At 46.9% G+C, this 18,023-nt stretch overlaps 1 protein-coding gene across 2 annotated transcripts in view; it reads right to left on the bottom strand.

Moving 5' to 3' along the window:
* SLC35F4 (solute carrier family 35 member F4) overlaps window positions 1-18,023 on the bottom strand; it is a 304,748-nt gene that overhangs the window by 244,894 nt on the left and 41,831 nt on the right. The gene's annotated exons all lie outside the window — the stretch shown is intronic.

Below are 18,023 nucleotides of genomic sequence, written 5' to 3'. Positions count from 1 at the left end.
AGCTAATAATTTTTTTTTTATAAGACCTGATCAGGCCGGCACAGGTCTCTGGAGTTATCTTGGCCCACTCCTCCATGCAGATCTTCTCCAAGTTATCTAGGTTCTTTGGGTGTCTCATGTGGACTTTAATCTTGAGCTCCTTCCACAAGTTTTCAATTGGGTTAAGGTCAGGAGACTGACTAGGCCACTGCAACACCTTGATTTTTTCCCTCTTGAACCAGGCCTTGGTTTTCTTGGCTGTGTGCTTTGGGTCGTTGTCTTGTTGGAAGATGAAATGACGACCCATCTTAAGATCCTTGATGGAGGAGCGGAGGTTCTTGGCCAAAATCTCCAGGTAGGCCGTGCTATCCATCTTCCCATGGATGCGGACCAGATGGCCAGGCCCCTTGGCTGAGAAACAGCCCCACAGCATGATGCTGCCACCACCATGCTTGACTGTAGGGATGGTATTCTTGGGGTCGTATGCAGTGCCATCCAGTCTCCAAACGTCACGTGTGTGGTTGGCACCAAAGATCTCGATTTTGGTCTCATCAGACCAGAGAACCTTGAACCAGTCTGTCTCAGAGTCCTCCAAGTGAATCATGAGCAAACTGTAGACGAGCCTTGACATGACGCTTTGACAGTAAAGGTACCTTACGGGCTCGTCTGGAACGGAGACCATTTCGGTGGAGTACGTTACTTATGGTATTGACTGAAACCAATGTCCCCACTGCCATGAGATCTTCCCGGAGCTCCTTCCTTGTTGTCCTTGGGTTAGCCTTGACTCTTCGGACAAGCCTGGCCTCGGCACTGGTGGAAACTTTCAAAGGCTGTCCAGGCCGTGAAAGGCTAACAGTAGTTCCATAAGCCTTCCACTTCCGGATGATGATTCCAAGAGTGGAGACAGGTAGGCCCAACTCCTTGGAAAGGGTTTTATACCCCTTGCCAGCCTTGTGACCCTCCACGATCTTGTCTCTGATGGCCTTGGAATGCTCCTTTGTCTTTCCCATGTTGACCAAGTATGAGTGCTGTTCACAAGTTTGGGGAGGGTCTTAATTAGTCAGAAAAGGCTGGAAAAAGAGATAATTAATCCAACCATGTGAAGCTCATTGTTCTTTGTGCCTGAAATACTTCTTAATACTTTAGGGGAACCAAACAGAATTCTTATGGTTTGAGGGGTTGAATAATAAATGACCCTCTGAATAAACTTTTCACAATTTAAAAAAAAATAAATAAAAAAAGAAATAACATTCTTTTTTTCTGCAGTGCATTTCACACTTCCAGGCTGATCTACAGTCCAAATGTCACAATGCCAAGTTAATTCCGAATGTGTAAACCTGCTAAATCTGCAGGGGGTTGAATACTACTTGTAGGCACTGTATGTCTCGGAGCTGGGCTCATAATGAACTTTGTGTTATTATGTGATGACATTAGTGATTAATGATTCCCGGTAAGACCTAGAGAAAGTCATTTACTACAAATATAATATGCATATCACATATATAGGTTTTTAATGAAGATACCATCTGTCTTACACTGAGAGAATACCGCAGAGATACAAATGTTCTAAACAGATTTTCAATATATCAGATTTATCCGTGTGGACTGATAATACATAAAAACTAATTTGCAGAAGAGAGCAGAGAACAAGTTTTTGGAGGTAATAACAAAGCTATTATTAGATACCATGAATTATATATGGACTGCGTCCTGAACGTTATGAACTGCATTGTTGTGCTCGTTTGCCCTGAATAATGGCTTGTGGGGACAATACAATCTCACACGTACTCATTCATATCTGGTGAGTTTTGAAAGATATGTATTTTATGGAAGAATACAGATTTCCATATAACACTCAGAGTCTATTATAATATACAGAAAATAACTAAAAAGAAGCAAGTAAAATTAAAGGGAATCTGTCAGCAGGTTTTTGTTGCCTCATCTGAGAGCAGCATGATGTAAGCAAAGAGATCCTGATTCTAGCAATGTATTAGTTAGATTACTGGCTGCAGCCTGACACAATCTGAATTTTTAGGTTTAGTCATGTAGCAGAGTCCAGAATGCTGTCCCGACCCACACCAGGCTCTCAATAGAGATTGTGCATTGACATTTAGGTGTCAATCACATTAGGGGGAATGCCGGACTGCCATGCCCATGAGTTTCTAGTCCTGTAGAGATGGAGTGTAGATGGTGTTATAAAATAACCTTTTTTCTCTTCTGCAGATATAGCAGTGCTCTGAATGCTGATCCCTCTATAACCCCACCCACACCACTGATTTACAGTTTTCTGTGTACATTGTATAGTGACACAAAGCTGCTAATCAGTGGTGGAGGCAGGACTACACATAGGAGGACTACCGTGTTTCCTTGAAAATAAGACACTGCCTTATATTTCTTGCCCTGAAAAATGCGCTAGGGCATATTTTTGGCTTAGGGCTTATTTTTGTAGAAGCACAGGTTGGGGGTAAAAAAGGGCAGACCCACACTACCCCCCAGGAGAATCATACTTACCAGACCCCAGACATCTGCGTTTCTCCCAGGTCCTGCTGAGATCTTTCTACAATCCACAGGTCTAAAGCCTGCTTTACACGTTGCAATTTCGCATACGTATGCGATTTGCAACGCCCCCATCGTTTGTGCAGCACGTTCAATTTGTTGAACGTGCCGCACAAACGATTAACCCCCGTCACAAGTACTTACCTTCCATGTGACCTCAATGTGGGCGGCGAACGTCCACTTCCTGGAGTGGGAGGGACGTTCGGCGTCACAGCGACGTCACGCGGCAGCCGGCCAATAGAAGCGGAGGGGCGGAGCTGACAGGGACGTAAACATCCCGCCCACCTCCTTCCTTCCGCATTGTGGGCCGGAGCCGCAGGACGTAGGTAAGATCTGTTCATCGTTCCCGGGGTGTCACACACTGCAATGTGTGCTACCCCGGGTACGATGAACAATCTGACGTTCAATTCTAGAGAAAGGTACGATGTGTATGCAATGAACGTTTTAACGTTCAATCGCACGTACCTGTCACACACTGCAATGTAACTTACGATGCCAGATGTGCGTCACTTACAACGTGACCCCGCCAACACATTGTAAGATATATTGCAGCGTGTAAAGCGGGCTTAAGGGCCGTTTCACACATCCAGCTTTTCGCCGGATTGGCGGATCCGGCGCAATCCAGTACAGTGTGATACAGTACAATGACAGCACGACAAGCTCCGGTCACATGCTGTCATGTGACCGGAGCATGTGACCCAGAAGTTGCCGCGCTGCCATTGTACTGTATCACACTGTACTGGAGTGTGTCGGATCCGCCAATCTGGCAAAAAGCCGGATATGTGACACGCCCCTTAGTGTGCTCCACAGCGGTCCTCCCATGCTTCCTGCCGTTAATCACACACATATACACATACACACACACACACACTCACACACCAGATTGCAGTAACATCACACACAAAAACATCTAAAAGGACAAAAATTCCTGCTAGGGCTTATTTTTGGGGTATGGCTTATTTTCGGGGAGACACAGTAGGAGGCAGGAGACACCTTGTTCTGTAGTGATAATCTCATTTTCATTAAATACTGATTGTATCAAATCAACACACAGACCACTAAAAGACACATAGCTGGAATCAGGCTCTCAGCCCTTACATCATGATGTTCTCAGATTACATAGCAAAAACCTGCTCACAGATTCCTTTTTAAAGGTGACTTTTCAGGATAAGCTGCATGTGTGTACAAGAAAATGTCAGCATTTCTGGCTATTACATCTATAATTTGACCTGTAGCCTGTATTTTCACCAGTATTCTTCTGTAGAATTATAACTTTAAAGTTGCCTAGTGGATGGATACAAGCTGCTAGGATGTCTCCCATACACAGCACCACAGACAGATCCTGCTCCCTTGTCTCTCTATCAGGCCTGTTTCAGACGTCAGTGATTCTGGTACGTACGTGCTAGTTTTTATACGTACCAGAATCACTGACATACGCAGACCCATTATAATCAATGGGTCTGCTCACACATCAGTGATTTGTCACTGAACGTGTCTCCGTGCAGCGTGCACGCGCGTCCATGATTGCCGCACGGAGATATGTCCGTTTTTTCCTGGCATCACTGATGTCCCACGGACCACACTATGGTGTGATCCGTGAAACACGTACCACAAAAACACGTGCATTGAAAATAATAAACATTTTCAACTCACCTTTCCAGCGACGCTCTGTGCAGCCCCCGCTCTCTGCAACTTCCTGGCCGGCTCATGCATATTCATGAATGCAGCCAGAGCCGACCCGGAAGTAGCTGCAGAGAGCGGTGGCCGGACGCTGCAGAGCCGAAAAGTTCAGCACCATGGAGAGCAGGAACGTGACAGGTGAGTAATGTCCATGTGCAATCACGGATCATGGAGGGACATGTGCGTGTTTTACACGTCAGTGAAGAACGTGTGTGTTTTTCACTGACGTGTGAAACAGGCCTAAAACGTGTTCAGAAGCAGCAGCACTGAGGACATTATACAGCAGTACAGATGTGTAGCCCAGGTGTAGCGATGCATTACCTTCAGGGACTCCACGTGTACGGACAGTCTGGTCACAGGTAGGTTATCTTCTTTAGGATGTCGTGACGCCACTCTCAGTATTGCGGTCAGGGGACCGCCACTGCAGGTTAGGGGACGCCTGGGGCTGTTGGTAGAGGCAGTTAAATGGTGTGGCCCCCCGAGAGTGGGGCTGGCCCCAGGGCCCGGTTTGAGTGTGTGGAACAACAGGTTGCAGAATGACTCACACGCACAATCAGAATGTCTTTCAGGGTTTTTACTCACAGTTGGTGGCAGGGTGAGTAACCCGGGCGTAGCTTTGATGAACCAGGGGAAACCAGGAATTCCTTCAGGCTGACTTGTGAGGGTAGAACCTCAGGAAAGCGGAGTTATAATCCAAAATTGTATTAAAAAGGTATAATTTTATTCAGTACAAAAATTCATAAAAATCACACACAGTAAAAAGGGGAAAACAAGGTGCAAGGGACAGCAAAAATATCGCAAGTAGTCAATGGTGAGTATCAAGAGTTCCCAATGGCATATAGTGCACAAGAATACATCCCTCACTGATTATAGATGGTATTTGTATAGTAGTGCTAGTTTCTGGGTCAGCCTGGTCATTATACACACTGCAGTAGCACCAATAAGTATGGGGAACCACCTCCCACCTTATAATGTGAACGATGTAAATAACACAATGTATATGTACAGTGCGGTGGTAGAGACAGGAATCCCATAAGCAGCATAGAAAAGTGCTGCCAGTGTGCAGCAAAGTGCAGGCACCCCAGAATTAGCACATATAAAGGGGTAAATTAGATCAGTTATCCATCAAATCTGCACCACAGCCATTAATGTATAAAATTGTATAAAGTTACAATTTAATTATAGATGGTATTTGTATAATGGTGCCAATTTCTGGATCAGCCTGGTCATTATACACACTGCAGTAGCACCAATAAAGTATGGGGAACCACCTCCCACCCTCTAGTGCAGGGGTGGGCAATTAATTTTCCCATGGGGCCGCATGAGAAATTGGGATGGTTTTAGAGGGCCGGACTAATATAATTAACTCGGTTCTACATATATATCAGGGGTGGGCAATTAATTTTCCCATGGGGCCGCATGAGAAATTGGGATGGTTTTAGAGGGCCGGACTAATATAATTAACTCGGTTCTACATATATATATATATATATATATATATATATATATATATACACACACAAACACGCATATATACTGTGCGTGTATAATATATATACACATACACACAATGTATACATACACACACAATCCCCATATACTACATCACTACACCCGCCACATACTACACCTGTAATATACATCAGTATACACTACACCTGTAATAAACTACACCTCTATATACTATACCACTATATATTACATCACTACACCCCTATATACACCTGTAATATACTACACCCCTATATACACCTGTAATATGCTACATCACTACATACTACACCTGTAATAAACTGCAGCACATCATTATATACTACACCTGTGATAACCTACATCACTACACCCCTATATACTACACTTGTATTATACTACATCACTACACCCCTATATACTACACTTGTATTATACTACATCACTACACCCCTATATACTACACTTGTATTATACTACATCACTACACCCCTATATACTACACTTGTATTATACTACATCACTACACCCCTATATACTACACTTGTATTATACTACATCACTACACCCCTATATACTACACTTGTATTATACTACATCACTACACCCCTATATACTACACTTGTATTATACTACATCACTACACCCCTATATACTACACTTGTATTATACTACATCACTACACCCCTATATACTACACTTGTATTATACTACACTCCTATATACTACACCTGTATTATACTACACCACTACACCCCTATAAACACCTGTATTATACTACACCACTACACCTGTAATATACTACACCACTACACCCCATATACACCTGTAATATACTACACCCTTATATACACCTGTAATATACTACACCACTACACCCCTATATACACCTGTATTATACTACACCCCTATATACACCTGTATAATACAGGTGTATATAGGGGTGTAGTGGTGTAGTATAATACAGGTGTATATAGGGGTGTAGTATAATACAGGTGTATATAGGGGTGTAGTATAATACAGGTGTATATAGGGGTGTAGTGGTGTAGTATAATACAGGTGTATATAGGGGTGTAGTATAATACAGGTGTATATAGGGGTGTAGTATATTACAGGTGTATATAGGGGTGTAGTGGTGTAGTATAATACAGGTGTATATAGGGGTGTAGTATAATACAGGTGTATATAGGGGTGTAGTATATTACAGGTGTATATAGGGGTGTAGTGGTGTAGTATAATACAGGTGTATATAGGGGTGTAGTATTATACTACACTCCTATATACACCTGCATTATACTACACCACTACACACCTATAAAACTACACCACTACACCCCCCCATATACCACACCTGTAAAACTACATTCCCATATACTAAACCACTACACCCCAAATATTTGTCAAAAGTTACCCCTCTCCCCCAGCCCCCCGCCTGCCCGCCCCCATTGTCCCCGCAGGTTACTAGTAACCACTCACCTCTCTTCTTATCGTTCCCATCCTCAGACACCTCCGTACGAGCCCCCCGCTGAGCTGCTTCTCCTTCACATGGCCAGGCTGCGCCGACGCTGTATTCCTAGGAGCCCCCGCCGCTGCCTCTCTCCATACGGCCCCCGCCTCTGCAGCTTCTCCTGCCGGGTGGGAACTTTTCAAATGGCACACGCGCGCCGTACTGACGATATCAGGGCGCGCGTGTGTCACAGAGAAAAGTGTCAGGCAAGGAACAGAGGAGAGATTCCTGCATTCCGCTGCCTACACTGTGCGGAGCTTCAGGATCTGTCCTCTGTTTCCTGCCCGACACGCAGCGTGTGATGAGGGTCAGGGCCGGCTCCAGGTTTTTGTGGGCCCCGGGCGGAAGAGTCCCAGTGGGCCCCATCAACACGCAGACACACATACGTACACATACATATTTAAAGACAAACTCACAAAAATACATATAGAACGGACACATCTATACAGCCATATACACTGACATACATAGATACACATTATACATGCCTACAGACACACAGCTCTGCTGCATACATACAGACACACATAGCTCTGCTACAGACACACATAGCTTTGCTACAGACACACATAGCTCTGCTACATACACACATAGCTCTGCTACATACATACATAGCTCTGCTACATACATACACACATAGCTCTGCTACATACATACACACATAGCTCTGCTACATACATACACACATAGCTCTGCTACATACATACACACATAGCTCTGCTACATACATAGCTCTGCTACATACATACACACATAGCTCTGCTACATACATAGCTCTGCTACATACATACACATAGCTCTGCTACATACAGACACACATAGCTCTGCTACATACATAGCTCTGCTACATACAGACACACATAGCTCTGCTACATACAGACACACATAGCTCTGCTACATACATACACACATAGCTCTGCTACATAGACACACATAGCTCTGCTACATACAGACACACATAGCTCTGCTACATACAGACACACATAGCTCTGCTACATACATACACACATAGCTCTGCTACATACATACACACATAGCACTGCTACATACACACATAGCTCTGCTACATACAGACACACATAGTTCTGCTACATACAGACACACATAGCTCTGCTATATACATACACACATAGCTCTGCTACATACAGACACACATAGCTCTGCTACATACAGACACACATAGCTCTGCTACATACACACACACATAGCACTGCTACATACACACATAGCTCTGCTACATACAGACACACATAGCTCTGCTACATACAGACACACATAGCTCTGCCACATACAGACACACATAGCTCTGCTACATATATACATACATACACATTGCTCTGCTACATACACACATAGCTCTGCTACATACATACACACATAGCTCTGCTACATACATACACACATAGCTCTGCTACATATATACATACATACACACATAGCTCTGCTACATATATACATACAGACAGACACACACGCGGCTCTGGGGACCAGCACATACGGCACCGGTGGGGGGGGGGTTTGCAGGGAATACACCTAGGGGGGAGAAGAGCCCATACAGCTCACCAGGGCCCATAAATCGGGGGGTGGGGAGGGCACATACCGCTCAGGTCACGGTGGAGAGGGGGCCCACACAGAGCCGGAAAGAAGCACTGTGCCGGGGGTCGCTGGCTGGCACTGCAACTCTCATCTGTGGGATGAGCAGGACGCCGGCCGGTTGCTCCGCCCACAGATTAAGTTCAACCAGGAAGTCTTTGCTCCTTAAAGGGACGGCGTCGCAGATTCCTGCCGAGGACTGCAGCAGAACTAAGGCGAATGGGCCCCGGCCAAGGGGCACCAGAACTGACGAGGCCGAGTGAGCCCCCCCGGGCACTGATGAGGGCAATCTAACCACGCGCCTCCCGGAGCCTGGAGCTCCGGACAACAGGTCAGATTGCTCTCATCAGTGACCGGCCAGCAAGGACGCCCTGAGCCAGGCGGGCCGGTCACAGAGAGTAGGCGGGCCGGATGTGGCCCGCGGGCCGCCCCTTGCCCAGGTCTGCTCTAGTGTATGGTGGAGATAACACAATGTGTATGTATAATACAGTGGTAGAGACAGGAATCCCATAAACTGCATGTAAAAGTGCTGTGCTGCCAGTGTGCAGCAAATTGCAGGCACCCCAGACTTAGCACATATGAAGGGGTAAATTAGATCAGTTATCCATCAAAATTGCACTGCAGCCACTAGTGTATGGAATTGTATAAAGTTACAAATGCTCACCCATGGTGTAAGGATTGCGATAGTGTTGTCCAGGGGGCCCCGACGCTGCGTTTCGCGTAGGGCTTCCTTGTGAGGGTGACTACCAACTCGCCTTCCTAGCCCTTGTGTTTTTGGGGTGACCCCGACTTGTAGTCCTGCTAGGGTCACCCAGGGAAGTTGCTGCTGCTTGTTCTCCCCCTTTTCGGCCCGTCTACTTGTAGCCTGGACCAGGTCACTCCGGCTGCTTGCCTCTTGTGAACTATGGGTCCTCTCTTCGCTACATGGCTGCGGACTCTGTGGTGTTATGGTGAGGGTGTGAAGTGCCCCCACCAGCAGGTTGAGCAGGCCAACTGAATGGGCCCCTGCTCTGGGAACCTGTAACCCGTACGGGCCTGGTACCTCCTTGGCAGTCCCCGTACTCAGCCACCGCTTTGCCTCCAGCCTCGGGTGGTTTTCGGGCGGCACTACCAGGTGACCGTTCTCCCCAGGGAGTAGCCACTGCATGTGCGTTGTCAGGATCGTGACAGCCTCCAGGTTTCCTCCTTGCGACTGCTCTCCCTGAGCTGCACTAACTGACTGGTTCACTACTTCCTCCCCTCTGTGCCTGCCTACGCATCCTAGCAACCAGGCTCTCTACCACACCCCTTGAGTGGAGATGGAGGCCACGCCCCCTCCTGGATTCCCCAGAGGTCCCTTGAAAGGTCATTGTGGGAGACCTGATTATTATGTGCCTGTGTGTCCACACCCCGGTCAGACTTCTGGATTACCTGTGTTGTACTGCCCCCAGCATGGGTGCAGTACTCAGTGGTGCCTGACCAGGTCAGGGGCGCCACACAGAGAGTACAGAGCAGAGTTGATGTGAAGCTACTACTTGAGTCAGATAAACACTTTCTAGAAAGCAAGGGCACCATCTGTGTATGTCTCTGCTTTGCTCTTTCACTCTACACCTCCTCTTTCCTCTCCTTAAAACTTAATAAGTGGATGTAATCTGATCCCTCAGTGACCAAAATAGACTTTAGTTGTTTCACAGAGGAGATAATGCTTTCAGATGAAGCATAGTAATAGCTCCACAAAGAGAGAAAGAAGCAGAATTCTCTGATAAGATACATTGCGGAGTAATATATGGTTCAAGTGTGACGCCCTGGGCAAGCCAGGGGTCACAGGTCATCACACCACCACACCCTACACCCCAGCTAGGCACACCAGCTAACCCAAAAATCCTTGTTGCCTTCCTCCAGAGGCTGATGTTCACACCAGGGGGTGGGCCAGGCGGTTGGCTCCGCCCACCGAGGAGTTCACAGCTCTGGAGGCGGGAAGAACCAGAGAGATTAGCCCAGGCAGGGCTCGAGTGAAGTTTAGCCCAGGCAGGGCTTGAGTGAGGAGTAAACAAGTAGAACAGTGAAGGAAGTGAAGTGGTAGAGGAGCAAAGGAGAAAACTGGAGTAAAGGAGTAAAAGTGACAGTAAGAAAGCCTGAAGCTGGTCCGGGTGTGTGCCCCGGACTGAGACAGCAAGGTCAGCAGACGGCGGTGATTGTCCGCAGGGGTGACTGCTCGGAGGTTCCTGGAAGGACCGCGGACGGGTGGTGACCCGGCGGTCTGGAGCAGTGGACAAGGAACAGTCAGCACCAGGGCAGGGGCCTCTCGGACCCCGGCAAGGCTAGGAGTCGCCACAATTTGCCAAATCCGTCAGTGAAGGGGACGTCTGTCTCCCAACAACCAAGTCCCGATTGAAGGCAACAGCCCAACCATTAAAATAGAGACACCGCCACCGCCAGGGCACCAGTTTCTAAGGGCCAGCGCCTGCGGGCAAAGAGTAGAGCTCCTCCGGTCCAGCTTGAAGCCGGGGAGCGGGTTACCGGTGGGAACCCATCGAAACCATCAACAACATTAGGTGCAGGAAAAGGGACATCACCGTCACCTACTGGGGAAGCAAGTGCAGCCGTCCGTGGGAACCGTCTTTCCAGCCGTGTGTTTTACCGAGAACTGTGTCATCGTCTCAGGCTGAGTGAGTACCACAGTGCCGCAAGGCACAGCGCTGCCCCCGCGTCCCTGCGCCCACCAGGCCCTGCATCTCCCACCTCATCACTGGGCCCCGGGATCACCAACCCCTACCCACGGAGGGGCAACACAACAACTTGCTGCTTCACACCATCACTCCCAGAATCCCCACACAGAGCAGCGGTGGTGTCAACAACTCACCACAACCGTGGGTGGCGTCACGGACAATAACCAATCCCTACACCCAAAATCCCCTTTCACTCACGAGCGAGGAGCGCCGCTCGAGAACCCCCGGGATCCGGCCCACCGCTCGAGCCACCACTGAGCAGCAGCAGCCGGACCCGAGCAGAGGGGTGAGCGCAGTGCTGACACCCTCCTCCCCGCCCGCGACACAAGTCCCAATGGTGACAAGACCCAAGTGTGACCCTGTCTCCTGTCCAAGCCCTGATACTGCTAGGGAGCGGGCCAGAAACCCAGTAAAGAAAACTCCACAAATAGGCACAGACTAGGGTAAATGAAAACTTGTGCACACTGCACTCAAACACAAAGGAGGGACAGTATGTGAACTGAAGAGCAACGCAAAAGGTGTAGGAAATAAATGCACAACTGGAGAACGCACACCACGCAGAACTGCAATTGTAGATTACCATAGAGCCGGATAACCACAGGAACCGAGGTAGCAGAAGCTATATCCGGCACTCAGCCCCAGAATCCAGAACCTTATAAAGGCTGGAGATGGTGACCAGCAGCCTGAGCTCCGAGCAGCTGATCACAGGCCAACAGAAATTAACTCTTGCTGAACTGGAGAGCAGTGAAGCCAGAACAAGCCAACACCCATGACAAGCTGTGCAACTAAAGAATCTCAGGCAGTTTGTTGGACTCTGCAGTGTGAACAGAGTCTGATGCCGCCATGACACCCAGCGAGTGCAACGCAGAACACCGCACGATACATGGTTTCAGTCATGAGTGGCGGCTGTAACCGTAAACGCCACCGGCACTGACTGACAGCCGGCTCAGCACCGCCACTCAATATGCACAGATTGGTGACTGAAACCGCACCAGTGCCACCAGTATGTCTAATAAAGTTAATTTCCTCTCGCCAGCAGGGCTCTCAGGGCAGCGGCCACTCAGTGTCAGAACGCTAATAACCTGCACATTGACCCCATATTTGCGGTTAAATGGCTTTTTTTCATGGCAAGTTCCCTTTAACGCACAATCAAATGCATCAAATAAGATGATAATAATTAGGGCCTCGTTAGGGAGGAGAAACCTTCTGTATCATATTTAGGTTAACGATCCACAGGGACAGAGTGTTGCATTGTTTCACAATGGGAAAACGTTGTCAATGATCTTGTTAAAAGTGCAATAAACATTGCAAGATCCCTTTTCTGGGTAGTTTATACCAATTGGCCCAATTTTTGGGAGTATACACCTCTTGGATGCGGACATCCAGATGTAGTAGACTGCGTCTGCGTGTCCGCCTCCAGTAAGCATATGCCCCCGAAAATGTTGCACGATCGAGCACACGGTGACTCTGTCTGGACCATTATAGTCAATGGCCTCATCGGCGCATATATCCGAAACCAGTTTTGCAGGATGTTTGGACAGAATCCCCTAAAGGACCACTGAACGGGATGAGGAACGCAGTGTGAAAGCGTCCTAATGCGGGCTTTACACGAGACGAGCTATCGTGCGATGCATCGTCGGGGTCACGGTTTTCATGACGCACATCCGGCATCGTTCACGACGTCGTCTCGTGTGACACCTCCGAGTGACGCAGTATCGCTCATAAATCCTGAGTCGTGTACTCGTTGCTCATTTTTAAAAAATTGTTTAATTAAAATGGCGCCGGTTGTTCATCGTACCCGGGGTAGCACACATTGCTTCGTGTGACACCCCGGGAACGATGAACACAGCTTACCTGTGTCCCGCGGCTCCCGGCGGCTATGTGGAAGGAATGAGGTGGGCGGGATGTTACGTCCCGCTCATCTCCGCCCCTCCGCTTCTATTGGCCGGCGGCTGCTTGATGTCGCTGTGACGCCGAACGTCCCTCCCCCTTCACGAAGAGGATGTTCGCCGCCCACAGCAAGGTCGCTCAGCAGGTAAGTACGTGTGACGGGGGTTTCAAGACTTCGTGCTACACGGGCAGCGATTTGCCCGTGACGCACAAACGACGGGGGCGAGTACGATCGTTCGTGAAATCGCACGATCGGTCAACTCGTGTAAAGCCCGCATTAGGGTAAATTCACACACAATTTGCTGTGGGACAAAAACATTTTTACTGACACAAGCTTCCTGGAAATATTTCTACTAAGAAGCAATTGATTTTCTATGGGTTTCTGAGCCGCTGTGCCATCACAGGAACGGCAGTCCAAGATGCTGAAGCGTTTCATGCTCCTTCCTACATAATTTATCCCACATCTGTCAACATTTTGACATATTTTAACTTCTCAATTTCGAGGAGTTTAAATACTTTCCGTGCCATTATTCTAACAAAAGATCCCCCACTGTCTGTATGTATGAATGTCAGCTGTGCCCCAGTAATGCTGGAAGAAACAACGCTCAGCGAGGAAGAAGGAAAAGACATGAAATGGACTTGGCACACACAATGTGTTTTTACTAAGCAGTTCATGGAGTTTTTCTTGCTTTCAATTAAATTTGATAACTGGCTGATATTTTTACTCATTTATTCAGCCACCAGTTTTAATATTAGTTATATACATACTCATTACTTAAGCACTACATGGCAATTATAGTATATTATGACACTGTATATTTTAATTGTATTATTTATATGTGTTAGATAGCCATTATATAGTGGAATTAGCTGCTCTTAGGACAGTATATCTCCCTATTTCACAACTCCAAATATGCAAATTTTCTGTCTTTCAGACTCATAGAAACTTTCCCCTATGTACCAGTTAGGAGAGGTGACAATGTACCGCCCCGCGGGCTCGGCTGCGACCGCCGAGCCGCTCGGATCCGTACTCGTACTTCGGGTGGTGGCTCGAGCCTCTCACGGACCCGGGGGTCACGTCGCTCTGCAAGTGAGTTGGCGCTACACGCGGGGACTTGGGTGAGGAGTTCCACGGCCGGGGCCGCAGTTGTTTGGTTTGGGATATAAGTTCGTGACGCCACCCACGGGTTGTGGTGATTGTAGACACCACCGCTGCGGTGAAGGTATGGGGGCTCCCGGGAGCGGTGTAATGGCGCAGCTAGGTGTTGACCCCTCCGTGGGTAGGGGGGTGTTGGTCCCGGGGCCCGGTTGGGAGTGGTGGTTTGAGGAGTGACGGGTGCAGTCCTCGGCTTGGACCGGGTGGTGCAGGAGTACTCACAGTATAAAGCAATAACTGACACGAGTCCAGGAATTAACCAAGTTGCTGGTAACTGGTGCCCACGGCCGGCTGCTGTGAGGACGGGTCCCACACCCGTGTGTGTAATTCAGGTGCTCTTTTCCTGCCCGAGGTCTGTGTCTGCTTTACACACTGGTCCGGACTGGGTCCCGACAGCTGGCTCCAGGGGGGCCACTACCCTCTCCCGGTCCACTTCGGGTCCCACAAGCGGGTCAGACCCAAGACTGCAGCCACTACAGCAACTTCAAGACAGGGCTCCACCAGCTTCTTTCACCTCCAGACTAAGCATCCACATGAATGAGAATAACCAGCACCCTCTGCTGGTAGTAAAGGGTATATAAAGGGACTGGGAGTTGTCCCAAACCAGAAACACCTGAGATCGTAAAAGAGACTGCTTGCTGGCAGGGAATACTGACATTAACTCTCTCTTCCCCAAAGGAAAATGAATCATTTAAATATCAGAGTCTCACAAGGTAAAGTGAGACTCAGACCCATAACCTGTCACTAAACTCTATAGCAGAGAGACTACAGTGACACAATGCCACAAAGTTGTGGCATTCAACCAGCTGGGTCGCCAACTTGACTTTTTACTTTTTCTGGAAACCTTATTAAAAAATCAAGGACAGACAATATTTTTTTACAGACTGTAAGATGGCGATCGGCTATGTTGTAAATGGCAGGTATGTACCACAGAAGTGGTGTGAACCTGAAGGTCCGTTCGGGTATGTGTAGTGCCACATGGTTTTGTGTTAAAGTATTCACAGGGCAAGGTTAATACGTAGCTGGAGAGATGGCTGTGTCTGGCTACCTACATACCCCACCCATGGGTGTGTCTGATGGAGACAGGTTGTTTGGCACATGGTGATGGTGCTCAGTGTGTGAGGAGCACTGTGGGAGAAGCAGCCTCTGATAGAGTGTGTGCACTGGCAAGAGCCATTGCGGAGAGGTTGTTAACTCTCAGAGGTTTGAAACCTCTAGAAGGAACCCCAGCTGAGGAAGATGAGGATTCACTTCAACTGACTGGAGTGAGTGGAGGCTGAATGAGCTCCACTCGGATACTGGAGAAAGTGTATCTGGAGCTGTGCGGGTGTACCGCGAAGTAAGACGGTCTGTGAACCATGTGCATGTTTCTTGAACCCATAAAAGGCTACATCTTATATACAGTATCTGAACTGTGTGGAAGTACCGATAATATAACGGACCTGAAATCTGTCTGTCTTTAAGTGATGAAGTGTGGTTTACGGTTATGTGAATAAACCAATTGGACTTATAAAGAGACAGTGTTCCTGAGTCTACCTCGCATTGCAGCAAAGTGAGTAAAACCCCCACTATACAGTGTGTGAACTGTGTGCAATGTCACAAGACACGGGGAAAACCGTAAGAAATCATTAAATAAAACCTAATCTCTGCATATGACGCGGAGCCCTCAACTTCTTTTGGTTGACCATGGCATGGCCTGTTCTGAGTTGAACCTATCTGGTTAAACTGCTGTATGGTCTTGGCCACCATACTGCAGCTCAGTGTCAGGGTGCTGGCAATCTTCTTTATAGCCTCGGCCATCTTTATATACAGTGACAATTCTTTTTTTGAGATCCTCAGAGAATTCTTTGCCATGAGGAGCCATGTTGAACTTCCAGTAACCAGTATGAGAGAGTGTGTGTGAGATAACACCAAATGTAACACTCCTGCTCCCCATTCACACCTGAGACCTTGTAACACTAATGAGTCACATGACACTGGGGAGGTAAAACCGCTAATTAAGTACAATTTGGCCATTTTCACTTGGGGGTGTACTGAATTTGGTGTGTACTCACTTTTGTTGCCTCTGGTTTAGACATTAATGGCTGTGTGTTGGGTTATATAGAGGGAACCAAACTTTCAGTGTTATACAAGCTGCACACTGACTACTGTACATTGTGTCCTATCTTCAAGTATTGTCCCATGAAAAGAATATTTACAAAAATGGGAGGGGTGTACTCACTTTTGTGATAAGCTGCGTGTGTAAATATATATAATTACACTTTTTTATAGAAAAAAAAATCCAGAAATTTTGTCACCGTGTCATGCAAATACAATGCAAGCAATACAATGTAGTACAAAACTGCCCTATGAAATCAGCGCTATATATACAGCATATGTCCTGCTGCAAAGCTTCAATTTATTTCTCAGCAATTTTTTTTTTTTTGCAATGGAAAAATAACTACATTGCAGATACATGTGGTGATTTATTATAGGCACCAAAGTCCTCTCACCTCATGGTTGCCAGACCACAATAGCCCTCTTGGAAATGTTTGAGGGGGTGGAAATGTTCTATGAACTGACCTATGGTTGTAAAAGTCAAAACTGGTACATAGGGTAGGAAATAACACATTTTATGCTGTTCAAATGAGCAAATTGCTATTCAGGATGTGATTTACAGGCATTCAATGACCACCGAACTCGATTCCTCCAAAGATATTTAAATGCTTTTACTTATACAGATTAGAACCATATAATTCTGACTTCCATACATCATTAGCTAAGCCTTGCAAAATATCAAAAGCTAAAAAGTAGTAACTTTTCTGAACCTCTTCAACCCCACGGCGATTTTCCGTTTTTTTGTTGTTTTTTTTTTCATTTTTGTGTTGTGCTCCCCTTCTTCCGAGAGCTGTAACTTTTTTTTTTTTTACCATCAATATTGCCATATGAGGACTTGTTTTTTTTTGTGGGACGAGTTGCAGTTTTAAATGAAATCATAAGCTTTACCATATAAAAAGGCAAAAAATTCCAAGTGCGGAAAAATGTGAAAAAAAGGGCGATTGCTCGATTGTTTTTGGGGTATTTTATTCATCTTGTTCACTATAAGGCAAAAAAACTGATGTGTCGGTGTGATACCTCAGGTCAGTATGAGTTTGTTGATACCAAAACATGGATAGGTTTACTTTTATATAAGGGGTTACAAAAAATTCAGAAACTTGTCCAAAAAAGTGGCGCACTTTTTGTGCCATATACCATAACTCGTAGCGGTCTCATTTTTCGGGATCTGGGGCTCAGTGATAGCTTATTTTTTGCGTCTTTAACTGACGTTTTTTGATAACATTTTTGTGCAGATGTTAGGTTTTGATCGCCTGTTATTGCATTTTGTGCAAAATTTGCGACAGACAAAAAATGTAATTTTGGCATTTGGAATTTTTTTGCCGCTGCGCCGTTTACCCTTAAGATTTATTGATTATATATTTTGATAGATCGGGCATTTCTGAACACG

Source organism: Anomaloglossus baeobatrachus, chromosome 12 (assembly GCF_048569485.1).
Source record: "Anomaloglossus baeobatrachus isolate aAnoBae1 chromosome 12, aAnoBae1.hap1, whole genome shotgun sequence".
NCBI lineage: Eukaryota > Metazoa > Chordata > Amphibia > Anura > Aromobatidae > Anomaloglossus > Anomaloglossus baeobatrachus.
This window is presented reverse-complemented; position numbering and strand designations above follow the sequence as displayed.